The following is a 27,147-nucleotide window of genomic DNA, read 5'->3' on the forward strand; positions in this document are numbered from 1 at the left end:
AACGAATCCGACTAGGAACCATGAGGTTGAGGGTTCGATACCTGGCCTTGCTCAGTGGGTTGGGGACCTGGCGTTGCTGTGAGCTGTGGTGTGGGTTGCAGACTTGGCTTGGATCTGGTGTTGCTGTGGCTCTGGCATAGGCTGGTGGCTGCAGCTCCAATGGGACCCCTGGCCTGGGAGCCTCCATAAGCTGTGGGTGTGGCCCTAGGAAAGGCAAAAAGACAAAAAAAAAATTTAGAAATAACAGAAATATTTTAGTGTGGTTTTGGGTCTTTTTTTTCTGCCTGGTTTTCCACATGCTCTCTGCCTAGTTTCCTTTTGTTCTTGGGCTCAGAGGAGGGCTGGAGCCGCTTGTCTTGGGAGAAGGGAGGCAAAACCTGTGAGAGAGACACTGTGGCTCATCACGGAGAAGCTGGAGGCTCGTTAGGGTCTATTTACTGCTTTGCAGAATGCTCCAGAGGAAGGACCTGAGACCATCATCTCCTGGACCTGGCTCCTCGGAGCTTCCCAGCTCAGGATGTGCATAATGAATGTGGCAACCTGGCCAGGGGAGGGGAGTCCCAGGGGTGGTCTCATCTTTCCATGGCTTCTTGGAGGGCCAGGCATTGTCGGAGGGAGGGCAGCTAATCTACCATCTCCTGTGCTTGGGTTTACCATGGATGTGCTGCTCAGTACGGGGATGGGGCAGCGTTTACACGCACACCTGTCACCTGCTATGCTGCAAGCTCACGTGCAGCCCTGGACTGTCAGGAATTTGGAACACCCAGTGGTCACCTTGTCAGTCCCCCAGGCCAGGGACAGAAGTCCCATGATTTCTAATCCAGTGCTCTTCCCCCTGCATGGTGCTGATCCATTTGTCATATGGCTTCCAGGCAAATCACTTCTCAGTCATTTATGTTCCCATCTAGAAAAGGTGGCTGATATTGCCTGTCTCTCCCTATCTCAAAGGAGTACCCTTAACATGCATATAAAAGAATACAAGACTGATAGTCAGAAGACCTTGGTTTGAGGCCTAACCCTATGGATGAGTCACTTTACCTATTTGAGCCTCAGTTTATCTTCTATGACACGAGGGCCATAATAACAATAATGGCAATAGCAATAGATAGCTTTCTTGAGCCCTCTCCGTGGCCCAGGCCATGTGCTAAATGCTAGGGTTACTTCATTTAATCCTCTCAACAATCTTGTGAGAAAGGTGCTATTTTCCCCATTTTAAAGATAAAAAAACTGAGGCTCAGAATTTAATCTCATGGCTGGGCAATAATATCTACCTCATAGGGTTTATGTTAGAATTGTGGGCGCTGTTTGTGAATATGTTTTTTCAACCATGAATTTTTGGGACACACTTCAGCAAACGTATACTTGTCCTTAATTTTCAGTGTAAAAAATCTAACGAATTTCTTTGGGAAGAAGCTCTGAACCCCAAGTTGTTACAGTTTGATTTTATTCTTCGAATGTTATTTGAATGGCTGCCAAATGTCAGGAACTGTGTGAACCTGGAGCGGAGAGCATCACACCCTCCCTGATGGCATGAAGGTCACAAGTTGGCAGAGGACGCAGCCATCCAGGCGACCAACGTGACCACGGCATTTGTTCGACTGCATCAAAGTGGGGTGTGGGCCTGGGGATGGTAAGGGCTGAGCTTTGTTCTGAACAGTGGTCCTTAACCTTGGCCTCTGCTGCCAACCCCAGAAATCTGATTCTCCCCCCCCCCGCCATCCTGGGGGGGAGGGATGGGGCCCAAACATCATTCTTTTTTAAAGCCCTCCCAGGGGTTCTCTGGGCCCCCAGGATTGAGAACTGCTGATCTAGATGGTTGAAGACACCTCTGGAGGAGGAAACAGTGAAGCGAGGGACGGCTGGAGTTTGAAGGCTGTTCATTCTAAGTGCAGTTGACGGCTTTGCCAGGTGGAAGTTCCTCTTTTCTGACAGGGAGGGCTGGAGGTCGCCCTCGGGAGGGGCGCCCAGGTGAGCTGCACCTCCTGAGAAAAACTTGGCCAGACGGCAAGCCTGCCCACCCCAACCTTCTCCTCCAGGCCTCAGACATCCACTGAGAACTGTGGTTTCCTTGAGAACCTGTGGCCCCACCTCTCGCCTCTGCTCAGCTAGCTGCTCATGGGCAGGAACTGGGGGAGGAGTCGATGGTGGGTTCTGGGAGCTGTGACTTTCAAGTCGGGTTTCTCCTTTATCCCGCTGGGCCGCAAATCGGGGTGGGGGTGTGTGTGCTGCTTTCTGGACAGGCTGCATCACGTGATCCCCCTTCATGTCAGGCAGCCAGGCCTCAAAGATACACCCTTCAAAACCACATTGACAAGTGGCTCATATAATTCTAATACCAACCCTGTGGGGTAGACCATATGGCCCAGCTGTGAGACTTTGGACATGTTAATGAACTTCTGCGTCTCTGTGTCTTCATCTGTAAAATGGGGATAATAGTACCTCCCTCACAAGTTGTTTAGTAAATGAATCACCAGGACAGAGGGGAACCCCCCCACCCCCGATACTGACAAGTAGGCTACCTCAACCGTCAGACTGTAAAGTCACACTTCGGCCAGGTGGAAGGATAGGTCGTTAGGAGTGTAGCCAAGAAGGGCCTGCTGGTGTGGGGATCACCTGCACTGTCCGAGGCAGTGCTGGATGGGGGCAGGTCCATGCAGCAGGCGGGCAGCTCCTGGAGTGGCCCTGGAGGCCATGCACCAGGCCCTACTACTGTATGGGAAAGATGGAGTTGAACCTGCTCACTCGTTCTCCCCAGAGAAGCCCCCGCCTCCACAGAGGCGGTGTTAGTCAAGGGATGAAAAGGATCCAAAAATGTCCCCTTGGGCTGGTGTCCTCTATCCAGAGACACGTCATGAGTGGAGAAGAAGCATTCCACTCCCTGGCCCCCCACCGTTTTACACATCAACCCCGAAATTTCCGCACTAAAAGTGTCTTCAGGATTATTTAGCCCAGCATGCTCATTTCCACGAGAGGAAGCACACTCAGTGAGGCAGCATGACTTGGTGAAAGAGCAGGGCCAAGAGCAGACCGGGGGTGGAGTCTGGGGTGGAGCTGGCAGGGCTGTTTCCAGGTTGCTGCTTCAGGAGCAAGGATTTCTCCAACCAGGCCACCCCCCGCCCCCCAGCCCCCATGAGCATTGCGTGCTGGCCAGTCCACTGCTCAGCCTCCCACTCCTTTCCTCTGCTTAAATGTCTCATCAATAAATGAGATGAGCCTCATCCAGGCAGCATCTGCTCCGTTCAGTGGTAACATATATAGTGACTCATCGGTATTTAGCCTTTAATATGCCTCTATTAAGCAAGTGTCTATCCTTTAATATGTACTTGTCCCTGTGTTTAATGCCTAACTGGAGGGGAACAGAAAAAACAGCCCAGTTCTGTAGACTCCTTGCAGATCTGGCATCTTCCCATCCCTTCCACAGCCTGGGGTTTGCCTCTGGCAACATGTCCAGGACAATGCCACTCCCGATTTGACTCAGCTCACAGCAGTGCTACCACCTGCCTCATTCTGGCCATGTGGGAGTCTTTCTAATCATCAAATGTCAGAACTGGAAGGCTTCTTACAGATTATCTGGTCCAGTGATTTTTAAGATTTTCATTTCCTTATAAAACAAATTCTTCTGGGGATTTTAAAAGGTAGAACTGCTTGGGATGAAGCAAGGGCTGCAGGGCCAGAGGCTCACCCACTAGGCTTTCTTTTTGCCCTGCTCCCTCTCCACTTCCCAGCTCCCTGAGAACAAGGAGCCCATTTTACAGATGAGCAAAGGGAGTCCCAGAGAGTGAAATCACACAGTTGGTGATGGACCTGGGAGCCTAGATTTGAGAATTCCATAACAAGCAGCTTATAAAAAGTAAGACATGTTTTTTTTCTCTGTTTGTTAAAATTCTGATTTTTTTGGCATTAAAAGAGTGAATTAAATGAGCTTTTTCTTTACTAACAGGGTTAGTCTTTTAATGAGTTTGTCAAATATTTGTCAAGCATATGATCTTAGCAGGTGCTTAAAAGATTCATGATCTGAGCATAGATACAAACAAAATCAGCCTCTGGTGCTCATGAAAATCAGAGAGTGCCTATGGAGTTAAGATCACATTTCATTGCGAGTTACAGGCACACCAAGTAATTGTGGCTTAAACAAGACAAAAGTGTGTTTCTCTTGCACATTAAGGTTTGGAGGTAGACAGTCCATGGCTGGCATGGTGGCTCTGTTCCATAGAGTTCTCTGCCGTAGGGGATGGCTCTTGACTTCTTGCACCAATATGGTGGCTGGAACTCTAGCCATATCTACCAGGTAGCAGGATGGAGAAAAGAACAAAGAAGAAAGGGGACAAAGGGCCCAGGCCAGTCCCATTTGAACAGAATTTCCCGAACGTTGCCAAAAAGAAACTTCTGTTTATGTGCCATTGGCTCGAACTGGTCTTATATCATCCCTAAATGCATTCCAGGCAGCCGTGTGCCCAGCGACATGTCAGGGGTTGTCTTGCAATAGAGGAGGAGAGAACTGGGGGACACTGTGACAGAGCGAGTCTCTTAGGTTTATTTGCCTGTCCCTGATTTGCAGAAACAGAGTTTGAGGGCGCCTAACTGTATCAAGTGTGTAGGGGACACGGAGGTGGGGGAAGTAAGGTGGACCCAAGAGGAAAAGGGCTGGTGATGGCTGATGGAGGTAGACGTGGGCCAAATGAAGTGAGAGGGGCTCAGTGATCTGGAAACCTGTGTCAAGTGCTCTCCAAATTGTGTGCCCCCGAGGGTTCACATATCTCCTCCTCTGGCAGGGCTGTTTCAGCCAATCATTTATTGACTGAACGGCAATCATGGGCAACAGAACATTATCTGACCCTAGATTCTGTCTCGGGAGGAGGAACGTTTATGGCAAAAACCATTAAGCAAACAAAACAAAACAGGAAAATTTATGGGAACATTTATACTGAATCGTCAAGGCAGGCCAAAGACCAAAAATACAACGCACCAAAGTGTGACAAAGCGAATATGGGAAAAAAAAAAAAAAAAAAAAAGCTAATGTAAGATGATGGTGTATAAAATACCATTATTTCGTTTGGGGACTAACATGAGCAGCTGTGGACAGTCGGGTGGCTTTAAATAATGGACAGCGGTTATTGAATTATGTTATGAATAATGACAGGATTTCTTTTTAAATTTAAGGTTCGATTATAAAGCGCTTGGCTCTTATCTCTATGTACAATGTATGGAGAGTGGACAATTTCCTAGCTGCTAGAATTCATCCCTGTGTCTCAGATAGGAATGCATTTAATAGACTGCCTCAGTGTGGCTTTCTTTTGGGAAATTTCAATTTCACTGCGAGCAATTTACATAGAGAGCCGCAGCTTGAATTCATAGCTCGTGTCCTGGTTGCTCTGGAGATAGCTTCTCTGTTGGAAAGGCAATTACGATCCGCAGGAGAAGCCTGTCTACCATTAGTCTCCAGGTTTAAATGTTGACAGGTGGAGATAGAAGTGGGGGCGGGGGTGATTAATAAAGGGCTTTGTGTTTCTCATCCACAGAAGGAAAGGGATTTAAGTGTCATGATTTCCTGGCCTCCAAAGCATTTTTTTTTTTCTTTTGCACATTTCAAGCTTTTGACCAAAATGAGAAAATGAGTTCTTTTTGTAATTTGGATTTTGTTACCTTGAGAATATAGGGACAAATACATGGAATGGCTAAAAGTTGGCCCCTTGACGTTTCCAAGCCATGGAAAAGAAATCTAGTGAATCTCAAAGATTGGTGGATCTGGATACTAAGTTTATATGCAATTGGCACTAAGTCTGTGGATGTGGCTACTTCTTAAAATAATGTGGTGATTTTTGCATTGATCTTTGTTCTTCTTTGGGAAAGTGGGTTTGTATTCTGGTGGTTGATGCTCGGTGCCATTATACCCAAAGCCTCTCTATGATGGTGTTCATGAAAGAGCTTTTCCCCTAACCGCTAATATGGTGAAACTGTTGTATCCGCAAATTAGATCATGGTTCAGCCAAACAAATGTGTGTTTTATGAGTGACTTACTCTTTAAGAGGTCCAGATATAGCCCAGAGGCTTGTGCATCAAATCGGACGCCTGAGCTGAGAACTGCCAGCATTTTCATCTAATTGACTTCAGCATGGGGACCCCTGATTCCTTCTCCTTTAATCATCACCTTATATTCAGGGCTAAAAGGCTATAATTATTTGAAGTAGCTGAAATTTGAGTGACCCAGATAATTATCTCAGCAAGATGGGCTTAAAGTTTATTGACACAAATGCCAGTTTCATTAAAGGTTTGGTACAAAAGGCAAGTCCGTGGGACAGCTGGTTGGCCGAGGTGAATTGACAAGGAACGGCACCAAAGACCCAGGAATCACCAAGGGACTTTGAAGTAATTACCATCATTTCCATAATACAGTTAGCAAAGAATTATGGGAGGCCAGAAAACCTTTCTAATTCTCACTCTTGGCTTCGCCCAAACTGGGGCTAAGCTGCTAAGAATTAGAGAACTTCTTCCTTCATCATTCCTCAAGGTAGACCCCATTGCATCATGGCTCAGACTCCACCCAGGCATATTCCTAGTTCAGAAAATGGTCGATGAGTCAAAACGAATCAAAGCTGTACTCTTTCCTCGATTGTGGGAAGCCAAAGCTAACAGTATGACATAGGAACACGTTCATAGGTATAAATTTTAAAACCCTACTTTATACATCTATTTCTTTTGTCTGTTTATTGGATGACTAAAGATAGCACAATACCTACCTGCTACAAAGTTAAAAAAAATTTTTTTTTAGCTATTATCATCTGAATTAAACATACATAATTGAGCTCTCAATACTGTATTGTAGGGTTTATTACTTATCATTAAATGGTGAGAATCCTACCTGTGGTTTAACTATAGATCACGTTGGGAATTAAAGGTATTTTTCTACCACTTGTCAATTGCTACCTCCTACTGTTGGTTAACATATAATAGGCATGTCCTATTTCTCCAACTAGATTAGAAATTAGTAAGGTCGGTGCCTCTAGTAACAATATTACCACAGAAGAGCCGCTTAAACCACACATATTTATTTATTTATTTTTCTTTTTAAAAAAATCGCAGTATAGTTGATGTGCAATATTACAGAAGTTTCAGGTGTACAATACAGTGATTCATAATTCTTAAAGATTAGGTTTTTTTTTTTTTTTATAAAATACTGGCTATAATTCCTACATTGTACTATGTATATCCTTGCAGCTTTTTTTTTTTTTTTTTTTTTTTGTCTTTTTGTTCTTTTTAGGGCTGCTCCCTTGGCATATGGAGGTTCCCAGGCTAGGGGTCTAATCGGAGCTGTAGCCACCGGCCTATGCCAGAGCCACAGCAATGCCAGATCCAAGCTTCATCTGCGACCTACACCACAGCTCACGGCAATGCCGGATCCTTAACCCACTGAGCAAGGCCAGGGATCGAACCTACAACCTCATGGTTCCTAGTCAGATTCGTTAACCACTGAGCCGTGACGGGAACTTCTGTAGCTAATTTATTTTTTTAAATAGTAGTTTGTACATCTCAATCCCATACTCTTACTTTGCCCCTCCCCCTTCTCTCTCCCCACTGGTAATCACTTAGTTTGTTCTCTTTGTCTGTGAGTCTCTTTCTTTTTTGCTATATTCACTAATTTCTTTTATTTTTTAGATTTTACATGGAGTTCCCATTGTGGTAAAGTGGCTAATGAATCTGACTAGGAACTATGAGGTTGCAGGTTTGATCCCTGGCCTTGCTCATTGGGTTAAGGATCCAGCATTGCCTTGAGCTGTGGTGTAGGTCGCAGACGTGGCTCGGATCCCGAGTTGCTGTGGCTGTGGCGTAGGCCAGCGACTACAGCTCCGATTAGACCCCTAACCTGGGAACCTGCACATGACGTGGGAGCGGCCCTAGAAAAAGGCAAAAAAAAAAAAAAACAAAAAGAAAAAAAAAAAGATTTTACATTTAAGTGATATCATGCAGTATTTGTCTTTTTCTGATTTATTTGATGTAGCATAATACTTTCTAAGTCCATCCATGCTGTTGCAAATGGCAGAATTTCATTCCTTTCTATGGCTAAGTAGTATTCCATTGTATGTATGTATATATCTGTATATATCTATATATATTTATCTGTATCTGCATCTATATACCACATCTTCTTTATCCATTCATGTGTCAATGGACATTTAAGTTGCTTTCATGTCTTAGCAATTGTAAATATTGATGTTACAAACACTGGGCTGCATGTTAACTTTTTGAATTAGAGTTTTCGGTTTTTTTCTAAAAAATACAAGTTGCTGTATCATCCAGTAGTTCCCTTTTTAGTTTTTTGAGACACCTCCATTCTGTTTTCCATAATGGCTGCCCCAGTTTATACTCCCAAACAGCACATATTTATTACCTCAGAGTTTCTGTGGGTCAGGAATCAAGGCTTGAATAAATTGGGGTTCATGTGATCAATATGTCGTCAGAGCTGAGGCCTCATCTGAACGCCTGAGTGGGAAGGGAGCCACTTCCAAGCTCACAAATCTTATGTGTTTTTGTCTCCTCCAGCACCTGACGCTGTGCTTTGCACATGCAAGTGGTGCTTGTGAGGAACTGATGGGGATTTTGACGTCTGTAAATGGAAATGTGTGGACGGGAAGCTAAGAATGAAGCCCCTCTCCTGAGGGGCCTGACCTCCTCTTTGAGGGAATGGATGGGGATAGAGATAGTAGATTCCAATCTGGGTGTCGATAACCCAGTTTGTGAATATGCATCTGGACCCATCACACCTCTGGGTAAAAAAGTGTCAATAAAAATGATAACAGCTTCTATCCACTGAGCATTTGTACTGGGCTAAGCAGATGAGAGAGCAGAGGCCTAGAGAGATTAACTGTTATGCTCAAAGTTCATGAAGCTGGTCAATGGAGGAGCAAGGAAACCTTATTCTTTTAACGTCAAAGTGCATGTTCCCATCCACTATGCTTTCCTGCCTCTGAGGGAGCCCTCTGGGTGGGGCACAGAGCAGTTTAGCTCTGTGGGGAGTGAGGTATACTGCTTCCTTAACCTCAAGCATCTTTTCTTCAGGAGAAGGGTTAAGAAGCGATTAAAAACTCTCACAGCCAGGTACTGTTAAAATTGCTTTCCTTCTTATATAGGCCAATTTTAACAGTAAACAAGCCATAAATTAATGTCTAACCTCTAGCACAGTTGAGCAGCCAGGGTCGGGGAGAGGAGGCAATGATCAGTCACAGTCAGTAGCACTGTTTGGAGACAGGCCGTAAGGCTAGCCTTCCGTGGTCGGGGGGTCAGCAGAGTGTGATGCAATGGAGCGGAGCAGGAAGCCAGTTGCACACACGCAAGCTCTGTCAGCTGTCGCCCTGGCCTCTAGCCAGGGCAGGATTTTCTCCCCCAAGTCAATGATTGTGCCCTTGTGGTTTGGGGGCCTCAAGGTTCCAAATCATTAATGTGATACCCTGTCGCTTTGGGCAGATTTCTGCCCAGCGTCCTCTGTGACAAATTGCAAAGACAAATCAGAAACACATTTATCAGTCAGAGCAAGTCAGCCAGCAGTCATCCAAACCAGCAAAAATAACTTAACAGTTGATATTTGCACATATTACACCTAGGCATGCATAGACACATGCCCTTAACTACAGGCACTGAAGAAGAGAGAGTCATTATGTGGTGATTTATCAAAGGATGGAGCAAGGCCATGAGTTTCTCAAAAAAAATTTCAGACACAGCATTTACTGGGTGATGATGATACAGAGCCAGCATTCACTGTATATTCTCTGATGATGGCTTTTACTCTATGCCTTGTTACACTTCTAAGCTAGAATATTGATGGTTTCTTGCAACTTCTTAAACAGTGCCAGGATGTGTCCCTAGTGAGTCCAAAAGGTACCTCATCCCAGACTTCCTACTCCTCCTTCCCTCCTCAACTTGTTACCTGTGTATACCCAGCAGACTGAAGAGTTAGAAGTGAGATGGAATGAGGTGCTTTTAGGAGAGAGGCTGAGAACAGCACAATGGTGACAGTTGAAAAAGAAGGGAAACATAAGACAACCAGCTTTGCAATGGTTCTCAAATTTTGTAGCACATTAAAATCCTCTAAGGAGTTTCCAAAAACTATAATCCAGGCCACAAACTCAGACCAATGAAATTAGAATCTCTGAGGGTGACACTGAGGCAGCGTTATTCTTTAAATTCACCAGCGGTGACCTAAAGGGAGACGAGACTTGCCATCTCTAGTCATCTATCACTGTCAAAATATTACTGTACACTTAGTGGCTTAAATTACACAATTTATTATCTCACAGTTTCTGTGGGTCAGGAATGCAGGCCAGACTTAATTGGGGCCTTTGTTTTTGGATCTCTCAGGAGGCTCTAGTCAACATGTTAATCAGGGCTGAGGTCTCATCTGAAATCATGAATGTGGAAAAATCCACTCCATGAAGCTCACATGGTTGTTGGCAGGATTCAGTTCCTCATGGTCCAGGATCCCTTGGTGAATAGAAGAGCTGGAAACAAAAACAAGAAACTCGGTCTAGATTATTTTCCTTTAATATTCTGTTTTGTACAAAATATTAAAAAAATCATGACATGATTGCATAGAATTATATAATGATCACCCTTGTATACCACCCAGCTTTATAAACGTTTTACCATATTCCAGTAATATTTTCACTTCACTGTTTCTTTTCTGGAAACAGTTATGTGGGGAAAAAAGACGATCTTGTCACAGTCAGCAAAGGATAAGTTTGTCTTCACCTCTTTTTGTGGTTATGATTCGTGGTATGATGCATGTTAGCACAAGTAGCTAGAAAGGCTGTACCTGGGAGATTCACAGCAGAAGTGGAAGGTGATTGTTCTTTCCCAACAGCCTCAACAGATGAGAAGGATGCCAGTAGGAAGACAAAGAGCCTTATTTTTGTCTGTGATGACATATTGAATGTAAACCCAAGGATGTACCTGGCTCCAGTGCTCACAGGTGCCAATAGCTATTACCTGCAGGTTGTGGTGAGCAGAATTCACTAACCCAACTCTCTTCATATTTATGGCATGTATCTCTACTTCCATCTTCCAATTTTGGCCATCATGACCAACAACGAGTTATATTCCATACAAGCAGTCAATCAAGGTCAAACCACAAAGATTACAGGAGTGTTTGCAGAGTTTAGGGGTCTGAGTTGTCCTTGCAAGGGGCAGCCAGTGTTAGGAAAGGGTACTAAGTAAATCACAGGGCCTTTTGTTTCCAGGCTCTGGCCAAGGTCAACAGACTTGAGGGACAAATGAGGTTTCTGGGGGATCTCAGCCTTTCAGGAGAACTCGCCGCAGCAAAGCCCAACAGGCTCCTGTAGATGTGTGCTCTTACTACTTAAATGTTGGACTAATTTATTTTAGATAGTTTTATCTCATAGATTAGCTGCATTTCTTTCCCACTTAGTTAAAAAAACTCACTTATGTCTAAAACCCTCATAAGGATGTTTAAACCAGTTTCGCTGGTCCGGGATACGGTGCCTGGTAAGGACTAAAAATAAACCAGCAAGGCTCAAGTGAGGTTTCAGTGGCAGAATCAAAGGAGTTCGAGGGATTTCTAAACTTGGCCAAAGGCTTTCCTGATTTTCTATTTCAAGTTCATTCGCATGAGAATTTTTCAAAATCTGAAGATCGTTCCTTCCTTTTCCTTGTGTTGAAAATAGAAGAATTCTGGCTTAACTTTGAAGCAGATTGCGATTTATATTTTGGTCCTTCCATAACGTGGTGATGGATGTATAATGAGGCAGTAAAAGGCTCGGCCATCAGAGTTAGACAGCCTGTGTTCAAATCCCAGCTCTGACTCTGACTATTTGTGAGACCTTGGTCAGGGGACTTAGCCTCTTTCGGTGTCCTTGTTTGTAAAATCAAGGTTGACGTGAGGATTAAATAAGGTAATGTGTTCATTTAGCGTAGGTTCTAGAGCACAGTAAGTGTTCAGGGAACGGTAGCTCTTACCTTATTCTTATAGTGAACAGAGGCATCTCTTGACTTTCTGCAGTGGTCCTGAAAAGAAAGCATTCCTATTCTCGATTTGTCAAGAGTTGGGGCGGAAATAAAGAGAAACACCTTCTGTGTCAGATTGCTAACTATTGACTAATCTGTTTCCTCATCTTCCTGGGCATACAGCTAAGACCACATTTCCTAGCCTCCCTTGCAGTCAGGTGACACCATGGGACTAGATTTTAGCCAACTGAATGAGAACAACAGTCAAAAGTTCTATTTCCAAGGCCTGGTCCATAGACGTTTTCCAAAACTATGACATCATGCTCTTTCCCTTAGGATGGAGACGGTTATGTTGACTTAACCTTCGCTCGATGAAGATGTCAGAACCCCTGTCAGCCTGAGTCCTTGAATGACACTTGGGTGGTGGAGACAGCCTAACTTCTGCCGAGACGGAAAACCCATTTTGGACTGAGGTAAATAAACTTCATTGTGTTGGCATCATTCTGTATTTTGTTATTTGTTACAGAAGCTAGTTCCAAATGCCTAGTGCTATTTTCATCACCCCTGTCCTTGACTAACGTGCCTTTCTTGCTTCGCATTTCCTATTTAAAATTCCTGAGTCACAAAAAAGAGATTTAAAAGGAAAAGGGTTTTGGGAGTTTCCAGGTGGCTCCGTGGGTGAAGGAGCTGGCATTGTCACTGCTATGGCTCAGGTCACTGCTGGGGTGCAGGTTCAATCCCTGGCCCTGGAACTTTCACATGCTGCAGATGCAGCCAAAAAATAAAAATAAAAAGGTTTTTTGAATGGCGAACTAACCAAAATCAACATCTGGGCGCTCCTGCTTTTTATTTTCTAAAACCCAGGAATCTTGGGAAATGAGCTTCAGTAAGACAGAAGTTTGAAGGTGAATGTGAGAGCACTCTGATTACCCAGACTTTACTGTTCTTGACATCAAAGCCTTAATTGTAGCAAGTAGGATTGGACTAGCCATGTGTATAATTTTGAGCATACTCAAAAGCGTTCATGAAAATAAAGTTGTAGCTGAAAATGATTGAGATCATTAATGGAAATCAGATACAATGTGGTTTACATAGTTATTTGCAAGAACTTTAAAGAATATACAGTTGATTTTCACATCAATCTCCAATTCCTTTCCACTACAGAGCAGTCAGTCACCCTTAACAAATGAGGCTGAGGAAAGTCTCTTCTCTGGGACAATCTGCATCCTCTTCCACGGGTCCCAGTAGCGACTGGCCCCCAGGTCACTGCTATTACCTATTTTTCTTTCTTTCTTTCTTTCTCTCTCTCTCTCTCTCTCTCTCTCTCTCTTTTTCCCTTTTTAGGGCCATACCCGCAGCATATGGAGGTCCCCAGGCTAGGAGTCGAATCAGAGCTGCAGCTGCCAGCCCACACCACAGCCACATCAGATCCAAGCCACCTCTGTGACCCACACCACAGCCCACACCAGTGCTGGATCCTCAACCCACTGTGCAAGGCCAGGGATCGAACCTGCAACCCCATGGTCCCTAGTCAGATTCGTTTCCTTTGAGTCACGACAGGAACTCTCTTTCTTTCTTCACCAACTTGCTTTATATATTGAGTCTTACTAATGACTATTCACTGTTACTAAAAATGGCTGACTCTTAGTGGAAATGACTCACTTGCCAGGGTGCTCTTGCTGCCAGTTCTCTGCATTAGTAATAAGAATAACGTTTTAAGAATCCACTTTCGAAGAGTATGTTACTTCTTGCTTGGAATTAAAAAAAAAAATCTACCCTTAGACAGCATCTTGACACTTTCTTAACTATGTATCACCTCATTAACCATCCCTCCAGCAACAGAGGCTCAAAAAGTTACATTCCAGGGCTTGTTTCTCATACTGAAGGGCTTGGCAGTAAGGGACACTCTTGTATTCTAGTCTAAGGGTTTATCATCAGAGGAGTCATTATATAAATAAAAGATGTGACCAAAACCCCAAAACTCCTTGGTTTCCCTAAATGCAGGAAGGCTTCCATCTCAGAAAAGTTCTGGCAATCTGAAAACAAGTATCAAGAGGGCTACTAAGTTTGAGTTTGAGTTTGAACTTGAGTTTGGGGGCAGTGACCCATCAAGTCAAACTAGATGCTACGTAGCCCATAACTAGTATGTAGATGGATAGATAAAACCTTTGATTGTCAATGGGTCAGCATTGTTAGTTCAAAAAAACCAAGTAGAACTGTAATCATAGATGTCATCTCCCAGAATACCCCACATCGTAGTTATTAAAGATTAAATATTATTCAAAAGAAAGGAATTTGTATGAAGGAGAATTCCAAAGACCCACAGCTTCCTATTCCAAAAGCATTTTCTCATGAAGAGAATTCCAAGATATAGTGCAAAACAGAGAGGTTTCTAATTTGTAAATCCTTATTAGGAAGACTCACTCTGAAATGTTGGCATAGCAACAATCACTTTGAATAGGTAATAAATAATTAATTGAAATCAAACCTTAAATAAGAACTCCACTTAGAACAGATCCAGTCTTTCTTGTCTTGGAGTTTCTGACTGCTTGCAGCAGTTTCAGAGGCAGCATTTTCACTAAATTGCATGTGAAATTTTCCTTAAGGACTCTCCATGGAACAGGAAAAATGGTTAGTATCTGACATCTTCCTTGGGGAAGAAGAGAAAGGAATGTAGGTCAAACAATTAATATGCAGTAGATGCTTTACAAATATATTATTTAGTCACCAGTTTTTCTAAAAAAGTCAAGATTAGTATTTTTATTCCCCATTTTTCAAATAGAGTTAAGCAACTTGAATCAGGTCGTTTAGCTGCTATGGAAGACGTAGTACTCCAGTGCAGGTCAACCAGGCTCCAAACCTCACATGTTTCCACTGTCTGAAGGCCTGATATTTATTTATCAGAGAGTGTGTGCACACCGAGTTCTTGTCCAAGCATGGGCATACCTTGTTTTGTTGTACTTCGCTTTATTGTGCTTTGCTGATACTGCATATTTTACAAATTGAAGATCTGTGACAACCTGTGTTGAGCAAATCCATTTGCATCATTTTTCCAACAGCATTTGCTCCCTTTGTGTTTCTGTGTCACATTTTGGTAATTCTTGCAATATTTCAAACTTTTTCATTATTATTATATGTATTTGTTATGGTTATTGGTGATCTTTGATGTTACTACTATGACTCTCTGAAGGCTCAGATAATGATTAGTATTTTTTAAGCAGTAAAATTTTAAAATTGAAATGTATTTGATTTTCAGTATTGTGTTTGTTTTATGTGTACAGTATAGCAATTCAGTATTTTTGCAGATTATACCCCATTACAGGTTATTACAAGATAATGAGTACAATTCCCTGTGCTACATAGTATATCCTTATTCTTTATTTTATTTTGGTAGTTTGTGTTTGTTAGTCCCAGCCCCCTAATTTGTTCCTCCCCACTTTCCTCTCCCCTTTGGTAACTGTAAATTTGTTTTCAATATCTATGAGTCTGTATCTGTTTTGCGTATATATTCATTTGCATTATTTTTTAGATTCCACATATAAGTGATATCATACAGTGTTTGTCTTTGTCTGATTTATTTCACTAAGCATAATATTCCCTAGGTATATCCATGTTACTACACGTGGCAGAATTTCATTCTTTTCTCTTTTTTTCTTTTTAAGGATGCACACGCGGCATATGGAGGTTCCCAGGCTAGGGGTCTAATCGGAGCTACGGCTGCCGGCCACAGCAACGCAGGATCTGAGCCATGTCTGCGACCTATACCACAGCTCACGGCCACGCCAGATCCTTAACCCACTGAACGAGGTCAGGGATCAAACCCGCCTCCTCATGGATCCTAGTCAGGTTCGTTAACCACTGAGCCAAGACAGGAACTCCAGGATTTCGTTCTTTATTATGGCTGGGTAATATTCTATTTTATACCTATCTATGTCTGTAGGTACATCTTCTTTATCCATTCATCTGTCAATGGACATATAGGTTGCTTCCATGATTTGGATGTTATAAATAGTGCTGCTATGAACATTGGGGTGCATTATCTTATTGAATTCGTGCTTTTGTTTTTTCTGGTTATATACTCAGGAGTGGAATTGCTGAATCATGTGGGAATTCTATTTTTAGTTTTTTGGGAACCCTTCATACTGATTTCCACAGTGGCTGCACCAATTTACATTCCCACTAAGTGTATGCTAGCTTCCTTTTCTCTACATCATGTCTGACATTTGTTATTTATAGATTTTTTGATGATAGCCATTCTGACAGGTGTGAGGTAACACATCATTGTGGCTTTGATTTGCAGGTCTCTAACCATTAGCAATATTTTCATATGCTTCTTAGCCATCTATATATCTTCTTTGGAGAAATGTCTAGTCAGCTCTTCTGCCCATTTTTTGATTGGATTGTTTGTTTTTTTGATTTTGAGTTGTCACATTATTTTGCAGGGTTTTTTTTTTTTTGGATGTTAACCCCTTGTTGGTTGCATCATTAGCAAATATTTTCTCTCAGTCTGTAGGTAGACTTTTTATTTTGTCAGTGGTTTCCTTTGCTATGCAAAAGCTTTTAAGTAGTTAGACCCCATTTGCTTATGTTTGCTTTCATTTCTTTTGTGTTAGGAGACTGGTCCAAGAAAGTATTGCTACAATTTATGTCAAAGAGTGTTTTACTTATGCTCTTTTCTAGGAGTTTTATGGTTTCTGTTAGGTTAGTTCTTTAAACCACTTTGAGTTTATTTTTGTATATGGTGTGAGGGAATGTTCTAATCTCATTGTTTTACATGTCCATTTCCCAGAACCACTTGTTGAAGAGACTGTCTTTTCTCCAGCAATAAACCATTTTTAAATTAAGGCACTTACCTTTTTAAGACATAATGCTATTGTACATTTAATAGACTGCAATATTGTGTAAACATAACTTTTGCATGCACCGGGAAACCAAAAAATTCATGGGTTCTTTTTACTTCAATACTCGCTTTATTGTGGAAGTCTCAACTGAACCCACAATACCTCTGAGGCATGTTTATAAATGGGGATAATTTAAGAAGAGAAATAACGCAAGGATGACTAATGTCAGCATGAAATCCTAGTTCTATCACTGAGCCCTAGAACTTTCTCCATTGATACTTCAGTTAGAGTCCTTTGAAATTAGGAGGATTTTGATTCAGAGTAATGTGGCAGTGAAGGGAATGGGTAGGCTCGGATTTTCCAATCCATCTCAGCCATCAAAGCTTACTTTATTCCCCTTTCTCTGGCCTCCAGTAAAGTGACTGTCAAACCTTGGTTTACATGAGAAACAGCTCATGAAACCATTTAAAAATGAATGCCTTGGTTTCTACCCTAGAGATCCAGAAAGTTCCAGGTGAAGCCAAGAATCTGCACTTTCCATAAACACCCAGGTGATCAGGGACATTTGAATTTGCCAGTGCTCTACTTTTGCTTATTACTCTCATTTTCCTTTTTTTTTTTTTTTTTTTTAATTTCACACCCTCTTGGGGTTGGAGTTTCTTTTGTAAGCCATGCTCTTTGGTTCTCTGCACCTTGAGAACGGCACTGCTAGCGTATAGTCTGGGCTTACAAGGGCTCAAGACTGAAGCCAGAAAAATGGAGATAAGATCTCACAGCCAGAGGTTCTAAGAGAGTAGCTGCCTTGGGAGGGATGGAAGAGGCTGCTAAATAAAATATTAGTGGTATAATAATATTCTGCTGAAAACAAAATGGGCAAATAGTCACAAACTCGTAGGAGTGGCACAAACCTGGAGGAATTGTGCAGAAAGGTGAGATCCTGGAACAAGCTGAGGCTCGTGGAAAGTTCTAAGGGCAAAAACAAGAGCTTTTAAGAAGCTGCACAGGGATAAAAAAACAATGAAGAAATAAAGGCCAGGAGCAGATGATGTAATGTTGACAGATGACAGGCAAGCAGCTCTGCTCATTTCCTGTTTTTCTTCCCTCCTCCATCAGAGAGAAGGATCTTCCCAACTGAAAATTTGCAGAATAAACATGGCTCGGAAAAACATCATCCAGAGATAGGAGAAGGGGTGGGAAAGAATACCTAATGGCAAAGTGAGTGTAACTTTCAAGACCAGTTGAGTTACATCACATAGCACCAAAAACTGGCATTATAAGCCCATTATTATTGGTTATCTTTAAAGTCTAAGAGAAAGAGGTACCAAATGGCTGGAGGCAAGCAAATCTCCTGGTTTTTCCTAAAGTTTTTTCCCCCCCAGAAACCACAGATGTTCATCCCTTGCAAAATCCCAGAAGAGATGACAAATCAGATAATCTTACAGAATTTAGAAAAGGAGTAATGATTTCCAGGGTCCAGCACGGGTCCTGCAGAAACATGTCATGTCCATGTCTCTGCTTTGCCTTTTTTTTTTTTTTTTTTTTTTTTTTTTTTAAATAATGTTGCCCTGTAGATGGGACAGGGTTGGGGTGGGTAGAGCTGTAAACAAGGAATATCATCAGCTCCTATATCCTCAGCATCAGCTCAATAAGTTTCTTTAAGGAAGGAGTCTCCCCCCACCTTTTGAAAGAGGCCTATTTAGAAACCTGATGATTTAGAATAGCCTCTGGCTCAATCAGGTGGTTTCTCTTGCTTCCCAACCCTTTTTCACGCTATTCATACATCAGTTCTTGTGTGTTCCATCAAACAAGTTGCCATGGTGACAAGGCTCCATCTGGCTTCAGATGCCAAGGCTGAGATCTGGCCTGTCTCCTTGGTTTGCAGTGTCTCTCTAACTTCAGTGCCCAATTTGACTCCACCTTCTCAAACAGCACCATCACTGCTTTTCCACTCCACCTTCTGATGTCCCGGCCACCCTCCTCTGCTCAATTCTCACCATATAACTCTCGGATTCCCATTCCATGTTTCAGCAAGCAAGCTCAGCAAAGTTCCAAGGTGATCCTGTATCAAAGATTTAAACTATTGCTCACCGAAGTTCCTGTACAGCACAGCGGGTAAAGGATCTGGCATTGTCAACTGCTGTGGCTGGGGTATGATCCCTGGCCCAAGAACTTCCATACACCATGAGTACGGCAAACAAACAAACAAATAGCCGTAGCTCACAGGTACTGAGCTTAGAAGAATCCATAGCTGCTTATTCAGCCAGGCTCAAGACTGCTGTTTTATGGACAAATCTCTTTAGGAGATAATTTAAAAACCCAGTGCTACCCTAGTTAATATTTTTTAACAACTTGCATGAAGACAGAAGGTTGGATTTTCAAATACGCTCACTGTGGAGTGGATAGGAATGAATATACTGGAACCGAATTTCAAAAATACACATAGCTGTGGAGGTAACACTCAGTGGAGACAAATGTAAAGTCCAGTCCTTAGGTTAAAAAAAATCAACTGCACCTACCTGGTGTGGTGACCATTGACCACATTAATAGGGGTTAATGTGAAAATCACCTTAGAGCTTTTTGTTAGCTCACTGCGGGTCATTAATGTGACATGGCCACAGGAAGCCAATGCCATCATCAGCTGTGTTAATAAAAATATGGACTCACTGTTGAGAGATACTACGATCTTACTGGTTAAGGACTTGGGGAGAAATCCCAATGTCCCAATGATGACATAAACCTTAAGTAATTATGTCAGCACACTTAAATCGTAGAATGCGCTGAAGCTTGCAAAAATACACTGGGTCTAGGTTATTTATTATATAGGCTGTTCTGCTGGAATCAGCAATAGGGAAATGGTAAAACAAAAAAAATGTGTGGAATTAATTCTGAGTATATTTCTTTGGAGGCGGCACTGGCAAGGAAATACATCCAGGCTAATGCTGTGTCTGCAGATCATATCACAGAATTGGTATTCATAGGAATTGGGGTATTGAACCTGTGGGAGAGAGGAGTTGAGACACGATAGCGCATCAGATGTTTTCAATGGTCCTCATGCAGGAGGAGGATTGGTCTCATTCTCACAAGGGTAGGTGTGGGACCCAAGGGGAGAAGCTGCCATAGATGCAGGCTCTAAACCCAACTCCTCCAACCTGTGTTTGCATCCCAGATGCCTTGTGAAGTAGTGAGATCTTGGCTCAACTCCAGGGGCAGAGGGCAGAGTCCTCAGGCTGCTGGTGAGAGTTTTTCCTCTTGCGTCCCCTCCCCACCCCACCCCGCCCAGTGCTCTGTGCTTTGGAGGAAAGAGGTCCTGGAGTGTCCCATAAATTGCTCCAGGTATGTCCCCTACGGTGCTCCATGTGGACATCAGGAGTGCTCCTGTGACCAGAGCCTGAGGGGTGGAGAGAGCTGTGTGTGTAAAGGACTCAGGCGCCTCCACAGGCTCAAGTACCTATTGAAGGCAGAGCCCAGCACAGTCCATTTTTAGCTTTTGGACCCCTGGTGCCCGGCTGTCTGGTGCTGAGGGACATGTAGTTGGCTCGCCTCAGGCTCCACGCAGAGGAAGGGCCTGCTGGGAAGCCATGTGCCCGAGCATGCAAACAGTTTCCTGGCAACGGCGTCTCCCCTGCTCTGCCAACGCCTGATGAGAAAGTGGTGTCAGGGGGAGTGGGGAGAATAGGAGAGAGCAACAGAGTCAGGGGTAGCAGGAGGGATGAGAGAGGAAGGGGGGGAGGGAGGGAAAACGGGCTGGCCTCTGTGCTCTGCTGACCTCTGAATGCCACCAGTTTCTGACCCGATGAGAGTCTAAGTCTAAGGCAGAGAAGTAGCCCAATAAAAGGGAAAAAGAGGGCTTATTATACCATCCAGATCTCTCAATCCTCCCAGCTGGTGACGTTACCAGTAAGAGGACGGGGACCTCCGAGGAGGGGGATGCTGACCCCAGGACCTCTGTGACGATTTAGAATTGGGCCACTGGAATGTTACCTTGGTGCAGAGATTCTTAATGGGAGTAGGGAGGGAGTGGGGCAAGATTGCCCCCACGGGGGACATTTGGCAATGCTTGGCGACATTTTTAGTTGTTACAACTCACAGAGGGAGATGTGACTGGCATCTCCTGGATAGAGACAAGAGATGCTCCTAAAATTCCTATAATGCACAGGATAGCACCCCAAACAGAGGATTGTCTGGCCCAAAATATCAATAGTGCTAAGGCTGAAAAGCCACGCCTTCAAGGGATTTAACACCAGAGGCCTCAGTGCCTAGTGGCCGGGGTCACCCAGTGGAGGTGGTGAAGACAAATGGACTGTGGAAATCACAGCCTCCCCACTTGCAGGTGAAGGGTCCAAGGCTCGGAGAGTGAAAGGGCTTGTCTGGGGACTCAGGTCTTGGATGGAGGTGGTTAAGGGCCTTGGAGTCAGGCAGAATGGATTTTAATTTTAGTTCAAGTAGTTAACACTCCATACAACTTGGGTGGGTTACTTCATCTCTTGCAGTCTTAATTCTCTCGCTTGTTAAATGGACATCATGAAACCCCCTCACAGAATAACGTTAGGGACTCTGTGAGATAATGCATGTAATGTGCTTAATACAGCACATGGCATGAAATAAACGGAACTGCTAAGCCTGAGGCACAGAGCAGGAGCTAAAATCTTGGCTCCTATCCAGGAGTTCTGATCTCTTTCCACTGCGTTACTGGAAAGAGTCCTGAACCGGGGCTAGCCTTCGGTGTGAGAGGCCAGGAGCACAGTGGCTGTGAGCTTTGGCAATTGGCCCAAGTGGTTCTGGATTCAGAGTGGAGTGGTGCCACTTTCAAGCTCTCTCTACGCCTCAGTTTCCTCATCTATGGAATGGGATAATGCTAAGACCTGATTTATAGGCTTATAGTCAGATTTAGAATAAAAACTCACACTAATCACTTTAGCCTGGAGTCTAGAATATTGTAAGGAATCATTATATATTAGTTACAGCGAATGTTTATGACAGGTTGTATTTCCCCAAAATTCTTGCCACAGCATCTGAATGCTGAGCAGGGACGTTCTCTAACCTTTCATCTCAATAGCGCCCCCTACTTCCATCACAGGCACAAACACACAGGTATTCGCCACCATTGGCATAACAAATTAGTTTGCTTTCCTCCAAAGGACAAAAGTCTTCCTCGGTTCATCATCAGGCCCTGTCTTCTACCCTCACCTCACATCCTCTGAAACCAAAAGCAAGGCCTGGGAGAAGATGTTGGAGTGTAGACGAAGTATGCTTTTAGTTTTCAACAGAAATCAATGATGGGCTTCTCCTTCTTGGGGCCTTTCCAGGCCTGGTGGGTATTAAGACTCAGCCTTACACCTTTCCCTCTGCAAAGTGTTATTTGGACAATTTGCCATCAGGATGCATTTAAGGTGGGAGCTGTTTTCCTGGGCTCCCCTTCTTAGAGCTTCCTGTGCCAAAAAAAAAAAAAGAAAAAAAAGCAAGTTTCCTAATGACACTAACTTAATAGAGAGTGATTGCTAGCATGTTGCTGGCTACTACACACATAAGTTATAAAAGTCAAGAATCTAGCCCATACAAGGCATCCGAGCAAGGCTGTTTACTGAAAGTGGTATAATTCAGTGTTTCAGAACTGAAGGTGGCTAAATGGTGGTGAGCTGAATGAGGCAGTGTGGCAGTGTGATGAAAGGACTGGCCTCTCCTTGATGCCACCGGAGGAGCAGACTGGACCATGAGTCACTCCAACGCGTGGGCTTGATGGCAGAGAAGGCACTCAGAGAGCCCCATGGCGTTCAGTGACTTTCCTGGGGGAGGGGGGTGATGTCTGCCCTTCTTTGCTGGGTCACGATGATCTCATTTTTTAGCCTTTTTACTGGGCTGTGAAAATAGCCTTTCACCTTTAGTGAATCACAGTGAAACCAGGCAAGGAGTTGAGAGAGCAGCGTGATTAATCTGCCTCCTTAGGGACTTCCCAGTGAATCCAAGGGGCACATGTGTGAGGCCCCACTAGCAGCAATACCCTGTGATCCTGGGATAGAACCGGTGGCCAAACACCGTGGAGGAAGGTAAAAGAGAAGCAGGACAAGGAGAGCTATCTTCACCCCATCAGCAAGCAGCTAACCACTGCCCCCAGGCAGATTCAGCCTAGCTGTGAAATGGTTTGCGGATGCTCAGCTAAACCCCCTTCTTGGCTGGAGCCCCAGTCCCTGGAAACCATAGGAGGCTGGACTTTCCCAGGGAGGAAGGGAGGTGGGATTCCCGCATGGCTGGAGGCTCCTTATCTGGCCCCACCAGGGGTCTTGGGGCAGAGCCAAGCTGCCTTCACCATGTGACTGGGGATGATGGCAGGGATTCAGGGGGCAGCACGCTGGAAGGGGAGAAGGAGCTGGTGTGGAGAGCGTTGTTAAGAAAGAACAGAGGAGCCTGGGAGGAAACTCTAGTCCTGAGGGGACCGGAGGCCCGACGCGAGGTAGGTTGCCTAGCAACAGTGCCTTCCCGGCTGCTGGGGCCTCTTGCCGGCTCCTACCTCCTTGTTTTTTCCCTTCAAAGCTGCCTTTCATATGCCTTTTAGCCAAATCTCCTCTGGTTAGCAATGTTCTGAGGGTGTGGGATATGGGTCAGGGGCAGTCAGGCCGCATTTTGCTCTGGACCGTGGGATGCTTTAGAGCGTTCCGCTCTGGATTGGTCTTCTTGAGAGAGGGACAGTGATGGTTCGGAACTCAGGTGGTTGAGTCAGATCTGGGCTTGAATTTCAGAACAAATACTTATTAGATGTGTATTCTTGGGCAAGTTTCTTAACCTCTCAATACTTTAATTTTTCCATCTGTAAAACAAGGAGAATAGTAGTGCCTACCTCAACTGAAGCAATATGAGGATTTAGTGTGAGCAGATAGGTAGAGAGATGGATGGAAAGAAGGGAAAATAGATGCATAGAAAATAGATGGGGAGTTCCCACTGTGGCTCAGCGGTAATGAACCATGAGGATGAGGGTTCGATTCCTGTCCTTGCTTAGTGAGTTAAGGATCCAGCGTTGCCATAAGCTGTGGTATAGGTCACAGATGCGGCATAGGCTGGCAGCTACAGCTCTGATTTGACCCCTAGCCTGGGAACCACCATGTGGCAAGGGTATGGCCCTAAAAGCAAAAAAACAAAAAATAAAACTAAAAAATTAAAAATTAAAAAAAAATAGGTAGGTAAAGAGAGATGGGTGGAAAAATAGAAAGTAATAAAGAAGAAAAGATTGATGTGAGAAGGAAAGATAGACACAAAGAAGGGAAGAGAGGAAGATAGATTGATGGATAGATGGATGGATGGATGGATGGACGGACGGACGGATGGACAGACAGATAGACAGACAGATTTAGAATAGTTCCTGGCACAGAGGCTATGGATGTGTCAGTTACCAATAGCCCTGAGGACACAAGAGCCCCAGACACAAAAAGCCTGCTTGTAGGTGGGGCAGAGAAGCAGGGGCTGGAGCCCCAGAGCTCCACTTTCACAGCGGTGTGTGGTATTGGCAGATCTGGTTCTAGGGCTCTAATAAGGACCTGCTGCGGGGTCTTGAGCAAGTGCTAACTTTTCTCTGCACTTGGCTTTCTCATCAGCAGGATCACAAGACTGGACTGGAAGGGCTTGACTTTCTTTCCTCACACTTCCTTGCTTTATGACATGGGATGTGGGTTGAGCCTCTGTCCCCTTCTTAATGGGGGGATTAGAAAATGTGGCTGTGGGAGGGGACTTTTGTTGAGCCCCAGAGGGAAGGTTTGGGGGAGCTATAGGAGAGCAATCACTCCCCATAGCCTCAGATGGATGGAGTGGTGAGGTCAGACTTGGGGAGGGGACAGGCCACCCTGCTCACTGCTACATCTCCTTGTTTTATTTCTGGTGGCTTCTCTAGGCATTCTAATAAATATACCTCTCTTTTCCACATTCTGTTTACATTTAATATTTGACCACTGCCAGTAGAATGTAGAAACCTTACCACCATATATGTTTCTTTTCTGTTTTAGTTATGTATATATGTCATATATATTACTTCTGCATACATTAAGAGCCCCCTAGCCACCCAATAATGTTATAACTTTGCTTTCAATAGTCATACATATTTTTAAAACTGGAGAAAAGTAATTTATTTTATTTTCTCAGATTTTTACCATTTCCATGATCTTCCTTCATTTCTGGAATTCTAATTTTCCCTCTCAGATCATTTCCCTTCTATCTGAAGAACTTTCTTTTTTTTTTTTTTTTGTCTTTTTGCCATTTCTTGGGCCACTCCCGCGGCATATGGAGGTTCCCAGGCTAGGGGTCCAATCAGAGCTGTAGCCATCGGCCTATGCCAGAGCCACAGCAACGCAGGATCTGAGCCGCATCTGCGACCTACACCACAGCTCACGGATTGTTAACCCACTGACCAAGGGCAGGGATCGAACCTGCAACCTCATGGTTCCTAGTTGGATTCGTTAACCACTGCGCCGCGACGGGAACTCCTGAAGAACTTTCTTTAACATTTATTTTTTTTTGGAAGATTTTTATTTTTTCTGTTATAGTTGATTTACAGTGTTCTGTCAATTTCTGCTGTACGGCAAAATGACCGAGTCTCCCTCTCTCTCTTCTACACACACAAACACACATATATACATACACATTCTTTTTCTCACATTATCTTCCATCATGTTCCATCACAGCTTTAACATTTATTTTAGCACGGTTCTGTTGGCAATGCAGCCTCTTCATTTTCTTTCACTTGAGTGTCATTTCACCTTCAAACCTGAGGATATTTTCATGAGCTGTAGAATTCTGAATTGACAGCTTTTTTCTTTCTGGCCTCCATGGTTGCTGTGAGAAATTCACAGTTAATCACATTTTTATTCTCCTTGTAATGTGTCATTTCCTCTGGCTGCTGTCGAGCTTTCTTTATTTCCTTTGGTTTTCACAGTTTGATTATGATGGTTTTATTTTAATTTATCCTGTTTAATGTTCCCTGAGCTCCTGAGCATCTGGAAATTTATGTCTTTTGCTGAATTGGGGAGTTTTTTGTAATTACTTTTTCAAGTTTTGTTTTCTGTACCAATGTCTCCTCTTCTTTTAGGCTCCAATCACACACACATTCGACCTTCTTATATTGTCCCAGAGGTCCTGAGGCTCTGTTCACTTTTTCAACAGTTTCTGTCTGTTTTTTAGATCAGATAACTTCTATTTATCTATCCTCAAGTTAATGACATATTTTTTTCCTGTCATCTCTACTTTTTTGAAGATGGACTCCAATTATTTCAACCTCGCTAGTGAATTTTTATTTTGGATAGTGTATTCTTATTCTAAAATCCCATTTGGTTCTCTTGCTATGGGTTCTGTGTCCTTGTTAAGAAATTCCCATTTGTTTCAAGAATGTTCAGTTTTCCCTCACATAATGCTTTCAGGTGTCTATCCGACAATTCCGACATCTGGGTCATCTTAGGGTTGGCATCTGTTGATTGTCTCTTCCCTTTGAGAATGGGTCATACTTTCTTGGTTCTTGGTATGTGGGGCAATTAGAGATGATAAGGACACTTTGGATATTAAGTCATGAAGCTCTGGGTCCTGTTAAAATCCTCCAGAGAACATGGAGCTTTTGGTTTTAGCAGGCAGTCATGTCAATTAGGTTTACACTGCAAATTCTGTCTTACTCTCTGTGCCTGGTGGTTCCAGTCCCCATATCATTTTCATAGCCTTTGCTGTGCTTTTGGAGGCTGTCTGCTCTTCATATATTGCTCAGGAGTAGTGATTTATATGGCTCACTTTTCAAAGCCTTTGCTGTGCTTCTGGGGTATGTTCTAGACATGCATACTTGGCCGTGTGCTCAGGATTTGCGCCAGCTCACATATAGAAATGTATACCCTTACCTAGCTTCCTTCTATGCTAACATCTTACTTAACCATGGTACCTTAGTCGAAACTAAGAAATTGACATTAATACACTACTATTAACCAAACTCTAAACTTTATTGGAATTTCCTGTTTTTCCATTACTGTCTTTTTTCTGTTCCAGGATCCAATCCAAGGTAATCAGAGTAATTACCAATTAATTAATTGGATTAATTGGTAATCCACCTTACATTTAGTCATCATGACTTCTTAATCTCCACCAAACGGTGATAGTTCCTAGTCTTTCTTTGACTTAGTGACCTTGACACAATTGAAGAGTAGTTAGGTATTTTATAGAATGGCCCTCAATTTGGGTTTATCTGGTGTGTTCTCATTAATAAGCTGAGATTATAGAGTTTTGGGAAAAGATCACAGGGAAGTGCTCTTCTCATCCCATGATATCAGCTGGCACACAGTATCAGCATGATTTATCACTAGTGATGATAATCCTGATCCCTCTTTTAAGGTACTATTTG

At 43.5% G+C, this 27,147-nt stretch overlaps 1 long non-coding RNA gene across 1 annotated transcript in view; it reads left to right on the forward strand.

Annotated features, from left to right (window-relative positions):
- LOC110257309 overlaps window positions 1-27,147 on the forward strand; it is a 176,942-nt gene that overhangs the window by 82,100 nt on the left and 67,695 nt on the right. The window contains exon 2 of the long non-coding RNA XR_002339760.1: window positions 12,289-12,425. This is a non-coding gene — a long non-coding RNA (uncharacterized LOC110257309). The remainder of the gene's footprint in view (window positions 1-12,288; window positions 12,426-27,147) is intronic.

Source organism: Sus scrofa, chromosome 16 (genome assembly GCF_000003025.6).
Source record: "Sus scrofa isolate TJ Tabasco breed Duroc chromosome 16, Sscrofa11.1, whole genome shotgun sequence".
In the NCBI taxonomy this organism is placed as follows: domain Eukaryota; kingdom Metazoa; phylum Chordata; class Mammalia; order Artiodactyla; family Suidae; genus Sus; species Sus scrofa.